At 50.1% G+C, this 7,972-nt stretch overlaps 1 long non-coding RNA gene and 1 pseudogene across 2 annotated transcripts; one reads left to right on the plus strand and one right to left on the minus strand.

The window, feature by feature from the left end:
- Window positions 1-334: 334 nt before the first annotated feature.
- Window positions 335-7,968, minus strand: LOC127919444 (N6-adenosine-methyltransferase non-catalytic subunit-like; annotated as a pseudogene).
- LOC127919443 (uncharacterized) lies at window positions 3,096-4,947 on the plus strand. 2 transcript variants are annotated; one of them, XR_008102987.1, is made up of 5 exons: window positions 3,096-3,521; window positions 3,972-4,121; window positions 4,155-4,339; window positions 4,763-4,828; window positions 4,930-4,947. It is a non-coding gene; the product is annotated as an uncharacterized LOC127919443 (long non-coding RNA). The 2 variants fall into 2 exon arrangements; XR_008102989.1 differs by lacking the exons at window positions 4,763-4,828; window positions 4,930-4,947 and adding exons at window positions 4,582-4,619; window positions 4,695-4,738 and having other exon boundaries at window positions 4,155-4,264.
- Window positions 7,969-7,972: the final 4 nt, after the last annotated feature.

The raw sequence follows: 7,972 nt of genomic DNA on the forward strand, positions 1-7,972 counted from the left end.
TGGAGGAAGGGAGAGGAATGAATGGTGTCACGTAGAGGAGGTGAGTGGAGGGAAGGAGAGGAGAGGAATGAATGGTGTCACGTAGAGGAGGTGAGTGGAGGAAGGGAGAGGAGAGAGGAATGAATGGTGTCACGTAGAGGAGGTGAGTGGAGGGAAGGAGAGGAGAGGAATGAATGGTGTCACGTAGAGGAGGAGTGGAGGGAAGGGAGAGGAGAGAATGAATGGTGTCACGTGAGAGGTGAGTGGAGGGAAGGGAGAGGAGAGGATGAATGGTGCCACGTAGAGGAGGTGAGTGGAGGAGAAGGGATGAGAGGAGAGGAATGAATGGTGCCACGTGAGAGGAGGTGAGTGGAGGGAAGGGAGAGGAGAGGATGAATGGTGTCACGTGATCCATTGCTTTGTCCACATTCATATGTACAGTAATTGGTATGAGGACCCACCTGGTCTGATGACCCACCTGGTCTGATGACCCACCTGGTCTGATGCCCCACCTGGTCTGAGGACCCACCTGGTCTGATGGTAGAGTCTCGTCCAAACAGGTGTAGTCTTCGTCTCCCACCTGGTCTGTTGACCCACCTGGTCTGAGGACCCACCTGGTCTGTTGACCCACCTGGTCTGATGCCCCACCTGGTCTGATGCCCCACCTGGTCTGGAGGACCCACCTGGTCTGATGGTAGAGTCTCGTCCAAACAGGTGTAGTCTTCGTCTCCCCACCTGGTCTGTTGACCCACCTGGTCTGATGCCCCACCTGGTCTGATGCCCCACCTGGTCTGAGGACCCACCTGGTCTGATGGTAGAGTCTCGTCCAAACAGGTGTAGTCTTCGTCTCCCCACCTGGTCTGATGCCCCACCTGGTCTGATGCCCCACCTGGTCTGATGACCCACCTGGTCTGATGACCCACCTGGTCTGAGGACCCACCTGGTCTGATGACCCACCTGGTCTGATGACCCACCTGGTCTGATGGTAGAGTCTCGTCCAAACAGGTGTAGTCTTCGTCTCCCCAGACAGAAGTGTTCTATGATATGAAATATCTCCACCGGCTTCTCCACGTTCCCGATCTCAGGCTCCTCGGTAATAATCAGGTCGATATCCACGTTGGCGTGGATGAAATCCCCATCTGTAGACCGCCGGACTGTTCCTTTAATACCCATTAGACAGTGTTCCTAGAGAGGAGAGGGGGAGAGGGAGGGGAGGGGGGAGGGAAGAGAGAGAGGGAGGGAGAGAGAGGAGAGGGAGGAGAGGGAGGGAGAGGAGAGGAGAGAGGGAGAGGGAGAGGAAGGGAGAGGAGAGAGAGGGGAGAGAGAGGAGGGAAGAGGAGAGGGAGGGAAGAGGAGGGAGGGAAGAGGAGAGGGAGGGAGAGGAGAGGGAGAGGGGAGAGGAGAGGGAAGAGAGAGAGAGAGGAGAGAGGAGAGAGGAGAGAGAAGAGGAGAGAAGGGGAGAAGGAGAGAGGGAGAGGAGGAGAGAGGAGAGAGGAGAGAGAGAGAGATTGGAGAGAGAGAGGGAGAGAGAGGAAGGAAGAGGAAGAGAGGAGGGAGGAGAGGAGGAGAGGAGAGAGGAGAGGAAGGGAGGAGAGAGGAGAGAGGGGAGAGAGGGGGGAGAGAGAATAAGAGAAATCATGGTACATTTCTGTAAATTGTGCCATGAGACAGTGTGTGTGTCATGGTGTGTGTGTTGGTGTCGCTGGTGTGTGTGTGTGTGTGTGTCATGGTGTGTGTGTTGGTGTCGCTGGTGTGTGTGTGTGTGTGTCGTCATGGTGTGTGTGTCGCTGGTGTCGTGGTGTGTGTGTGTGTCATGGCGTGTGTGTTGGTGTCGCTGGTGTGTGTGTGTGTGTGTGTCATGGTGTGTGTGTTGGTGTCGCTGGTGTGTGTGTGTGTGTGTCATGGTGTGTGTGTGTGTGTGTCATGGTGTGTGTGTTAGTGTCGCTGGTGTGTGTTTGTGTGTGTGTGTCATGGTGTGTGTGTTGGTGTCGCTGGTGTGTGTGTGTGTGTGTGTCATGGTGTGTGTGTGTGTCATGGTGTGTGTGTGTGCTGCGGTGTGTGTTACCTTGGTTCTCTGAAACACAGCTTAGGGTCGAGGGTTTTGGTCTTTCCAGGGTTGTTCTTGCTGGTTTTGATCCAACAGATATCCTCACAACGCCTGAAACCCCACTTTCTCAGACACTGTGGAGGAGGAAGAGGAGGGAAGAGGGAGGGAGAGGAGAGGAGGGAGGAGGAGGGGGAGGAGGAGGAGGAGGAGGGAGAGAGAGGAGAGAGAGGGAGAAGGAGGGAGAGGAGGGAGAGGGGGAGGGAGAGAGAGGAGAGACTTAGAGGAGAGGGGAGAGGAGAGAGAGAGGAGAGGAAGGAGGGAGAGGGGGAGAGAAGGGGGACATACTTAGGAGAGAGAGGGGGAGAGGAAGGAGGGAGAGGGGGAGGAGGAGGGAGAAGGGGGGAGAGGAGAGAGGAGATTTAGGAGAGGGAATTATTTAGGGAGGGGAGAGGAGGGAGAAGGGGGAGAGGATTTAGATTATTAGGGGGAGAGGGAGGGAGAGGGGGAGAGGAGAGAGAGGGGGAGAGGAGGGAGAGTAGAGGAAACAGGGAGAGTAGGAGGAAGGAGGGAGAGGAGGGAGAGAGAGGAGAGGAAGGAGGGGAGAGGAGGGAGAGGAGGGAGGGAAGGGGGAGAGGAGGGAGAAGGAGGGAGAGAGGAGAGAGGAGAGGAGGTATAATACCAGAGGGAGAGAGAGAGAGGAGGGAGAGTATAATATGTATCCTAGGGTCCTCTGTGTATAATACCATTCTCCCCAGGTCCTCTCTCTGTGTATAATACCATTCTCCCCAGGTCCCTCTCTCTGTGTATAATACCATTCTCCCCAGGTCTCTCTCTGTGTATAATACCATTCTCCCCAGGTCCTCTCTCTGTGTATAATACCATTCTCCCTAGGTCCCCTCTCTCTGTGTATAATACCATTCTCCCCAGGTCCCTCTCTCTGTGTATAATACCATTCTCCCCAGGTCTCTCTCTGTGTATAATACCATTGTCCCCAGGTCCCTCTCTGTGTATAATACCATTCTCCCCAGGTCTCTCTCTGTGTATAATACCATTCTCCCCAGGTCCCCTCTCTGTGTATAATACCATTCTCCCCAGGTCCCTCTCTCTGTGTATAATACCATTCTCCCCAGGTCCAGTCCCTCTCTCTGTGTATAATACCATTCTCCCCAGGTCCAGTCCCTCTCTGTGTATAATACCATTCTCCCCAGGTCCCTCTCTGTGTATAATACCATTCTCCCCAGGTCCCTCTCTGTGTATAATACCATTCTCCCCAGGTCCCTCTCTGTGTATAATACCATTCTCCCCAGGTCCAGTCCCTCTCTCTGTGTATAATACCATTCTCCCCAGGTCCCTCTCTGTGTATAATACCATTCTCCCCAGGTCCAGTCCCTCTCTCTGTGTATAATACCATTCTCCCCAGGTCCCTCTCTCTGTGTATAATACCATTCTCCCCAGGTCCAGTCCCTCTCTCTGTGTATAATACCATTCTCCCCAGGTCCCTCTCTGTGTATAATACCATTCTCCCCAGGTCCCTCTCTGTGTATAATACCATTCTCCCCAGGTCCAGGCCCGCTCTCTGTGTATAATACCATTCTCCCCAGGTCCAGTCCCTCTCTCTGTGTATAATACCATTCTCCCAGGTCCCTCTCTGTGTATAATACCATTCTCCCCAGGTCCCTCTCTCTGTGTATAATACCATTTCTCCCCAGGTATAATACCATTCTCCAGGTCTCTCTCTGTGTATAATACCATTCTCCCCAGGTCCCTCTCTCTGTGTATAATACCATTCTCCCCAGGTACCCCAGGTCCCTCTCTGTGTATAATACCATTCTCCCCAGGTCCCCTCTCTCTCTGTGTATAATACCATTCTCCCCAGGTCCAGTCCCTCTCTCTGTGTATAATACCATTCTCCCCCTCTCTCTGTGTATAATACCATTCTCCCCAGGTCCCTCTCTCTGTGTATAATACCATTCTCCCCAGGTCCAGTCCCTCTCTCTGTGTATAATACCATTCTCCCCAGGTCCCTCTCTCTGTGTATAATACCATTCTCCCCAGGTCCAGTCCCTCTCTCTGTGTATAATACCATTCTCCCCAGGTCCCTCTCTGTGTATAATACCATTCTCCCCAGGTCCCTCTCTCTGTGTATAATACCATTCTCCCCAGGTCCAGTCCCTCTCTCTGTGTATAATACCATTCTCCCCAGGTCCCTCTCTCTGTGTATAATACCATTCTCCCCAGGTCCCCCTCTCTGTGTATAATACCATTCTCCCCAGGTCCAGTCCCTCTCTCTGTGTATAATACCATTCTCCCCAGGTCCCTCTCTGTGTATAATACCATTCTCCCCAGGTCCCTCTCTCTGTGTATAATACCATTCTCCCCAGGTCTCTCTCTGTGTATAATACCATTCTCCCCAGGTCTCTCTCTGTGTATAATACCATTCTCCCCAGGTCCCTCTCTCTGTGTATAATACCATTCTCCCCAGGTCCAGTCCCTCTCTCTGTGTATAATACCATTCTCCCCAGGTCCCTCTCTGTGTATAATACCATTCTCCCCAGGTCCAGTCCCTCTCTGTGTATAATACCATTCTCCCCAGGTCCCTCTCTCTGTGTATAATACCATTCTCCCCAGGTCTAGTCCCTCTCTCTGTGTATAATACCATTCTCCCCAGGTCCCTCTCTCTCTGTATAATACCATTCTCCCCAGGTCCCTCTCTGTGTATAATACCATTCTCCCCAGGTCCCTCTCTGTGTATAATACCATTCTCCCCAGGTCCCTCTCTGTGTATAATACCATTCTCCCCAGGTCCCTCTCTGTGTATAATACCATTCTCCCCAGGTCTCTCTCTGTGTATAATACCATTCTCCCCAGGTCTCTCTCTCTGTGTATAATACCATTCTCCCCAGGTCCCTCTCTCTGTATATAATACCATTCTCCCCAGGTCCAGTCCCTCTCTCTGTGTATAATACCATTCTCCCCAGGTCCAGTCCCTCTCTGTGTATAATACCATTCTCCCCAGGTCTCTCTCTCTGTGTATAATACCATTCTCCCCAGGTCCCTCTCTCTGTATATAATACCATTCTCCCCAGGTCCAGTCCCTCTCTCTCTGTATAATACCATTCTCCCCAGGTCCAGTCCCTCTCTCTGTGTATAATACCATTCTCCCCAGGTCCCTCTCTCTGTGTATAATACCATTCTCCCCAGGTCCAGTCCCTCTCTCTGTGTATAATACCATTCTCCCCAGGTCCAGTCCCTCTCTCTGTGTATAATACCATTCTCCCCAGGTCCTCTCTCTGTGTATAATACCATTCTCCCCAGGTCCAGTCCCCTCTCTGTGTATAATACCATTCTCCCCAGGTCCAGTCCCTCTCTCTGTGTATAATACCATTCTCCCCAGGTCAGTCCCCCTCTCATTCTCCCCAGGTCCAGTCCCTCTCTCTGTGATCCACACCAGAGAAAGACAAAGGGACGCAGGGCTGATATCTCCTCTATCTCCAGCTTCATTATCTAGAGAGAGAGAAGAGAGGGGAGAGAGGAGGAGGGGAGAGAGGAGGAGGGGAGAGAGAAGGAGAGGGGGGAGGGAGGAGGAAGGAGGAGGGGATGAGAGAAGAGGAGGGAGAGAGAAGAGGGGAGAGAGAGAAAGGGGGGAGAGAAGAGGGGGAGAGAGGGGGGAGAAAGGGGGAGGAAGAGGGGGAGAGAGAAGAGGGGGAGGAGAGAGAGAGAGGGGGAGAGATGAGAGAAATCAACAGAAAGCTTTAAACAATGCTTCTATTAAATATCTTCATTATTATAAATTCATGTTCTTTACACAGCAACTCACATCGTCCCAGGTAAAGTACCCCCCCAGTAACTCACATCGTCCCAGTTCCAGTAGCGTTCTGTGTGGGGTATTCCTGACTCTCTGTAGTACTCCTCAAGCGGGGGCTCCAGCAGGATCACATCAAACTTAGTCTTCAGATCACGCAGGTCAAAGTGCTCTGGGTCGGCCTGCAGATACCTACATGAACACGCGAGTCATTTAGCAGACGGATCCTATCAGGGAGTCATTTAACAGACTCTCCTATCAGGGAGTCATCTAACGAACTCTCCTATCAGGGAGTCATTTAACGAACTCTCCTATCAGGGAGTCATTTAACGAACTCTCCTATCAGGGAGTCATTTAACAGACTCTCCTATCAGGGAGTCATTTAACAGACTCTTCTATCAGGGAATCATTTAACAGACTCTCCTATCAGGAGTCATTTAACAACTCTCCTATCAGGGAGTCATTTAACAGACTCTCCTATCAGGGAGTCATTTAACGAACTCTCCTATCAGGGAGTCATTTAACGAACTCTCCTATCAGGGAGTCATTTAACGAACTCTCTATCAGGGAGTCATTTAGCGAACTCTCCTATCAGGGAGTCATTTAACGAACTCTCCTATCAGGGAGTCATTTAACGAACTCTCCTATCAGGGAGTCATTTAACAGACTCTCCTAGCAGGGAGTCATTTAACAGACTCTCCTATCAGGGAGTCATTTAACGAACGACTCTATCAGAGTCATTTTAACAGACTCTCTATCAGGGAGTCATTTAACGAACTCTCCTAGGGAGTCATTTAACAGACTCTCCTATCAGGAGTCATTTAACAGACTCTCTATCAGGGAGTCATTTAACAGACTCTCCTATCAGGGAGTCATTTAACGAACTCTTCTATCAGGGAGTCATTTAACACTCTCTATCAGGGAGTCATTTAACAGACTCTCCTATCAGGGAGTCATTTAACGAACTCTCCTATCAGGGAGTCATTTAACAGACTCTCCTATCAGGGAGTCATTTAACAGACTCTCCTATCAGGGAGTCATTTAACGAACTCTCTATCAGGGAGTCATTTAACAGACTCTCCTATAAGGGAGTCATTTAACGAACTCTCCTATCAGGGAGTCATTTAGCAGACTCTCCTATCAGGGAGTCATTTAACGAACTCTCCTATCAGGGAGTCATTTAAGACTCTCTATCAGGGAGTCATTTAACGAACTCTCCTATCAGGGAGTCATTTAGCAACGAACTCTCCTATCAGGGAGTCATTTGTGAACTCTCCTATCAGGGAGTCATTTGAACTCTCCTATCAGGGAGTCATTTAACGAACTCTCCTATAAGGGAGTCATTTAGCAGACTCTCTATCAGGGAGTCATTTAACAGGAACTCTCCTATCAGGGAGTCATTTAACGAACTCTCCTATCAGGGAGTCATTTAACGAACTCTCCTATCAGGGAGTCATTTAACGAACTCTCCTATCAGGGAGTCATTTAGCAGAACTCTCCTATCAGGGAGTCATTTAACAGAACTCTCCTATCAGGGAGAGTCATGGAGGGGGTAATGACTGGGACCTACATGTGTGTGGGGGGTAATGACTGGGACCTACATGGGGGGTGTTGGTGGTTGAGATCAGTTCATCCTTCAGTCTGATCAGCTCTCTGAGTTTAGGATACTCTTCAAACCGGTCTGCCAGACCTGAAACACACAGATTACAGACACAGATTACACACAGACACACAGATTACAGACAGAGATTACACACAGATTATACACACAGATTACACACACAGATTACAGACAGAGATTACACACACAGACACAGATTACACACAGACACACAGATTACACACAGACACACAGATTATACACACAGACACACAGATTATACACAGAGATTACACACAGACACACAGATTATACACACAGATTACACACACAGACACAGATTACACACAGAGATTACACACAGACACACAGGTTATACACACAGATTACACACACAGACACAGATTACAGACAGAGATTACACACAGACACACAGATTATACACACAGACACACAGATTATACACACAGACACAGATTACAGACACACGGTCGTACCGACGTCTCTGATGAAGTTCTGTGGTCGGTGTCCGGTGTCGACAAAG

This window comes from Oncorhynchus keta, unplaced genomic scaffold, assembly GCF_023373465.1.
Source record: "Oncorhynchus keta strain PuntledgeMale-10-30-2019 unplaced genomic scaffold, Oket_V2 Un_contig_16704_pilon_pilon, whole genome shotgun sequence".
Lineage (NCBI taxonomy): Eukaryota > Metazoa > Chordata > Actinopteri > Salmoniformes > Salmonidae > Oncorhynchus > Oncorhynchus keta.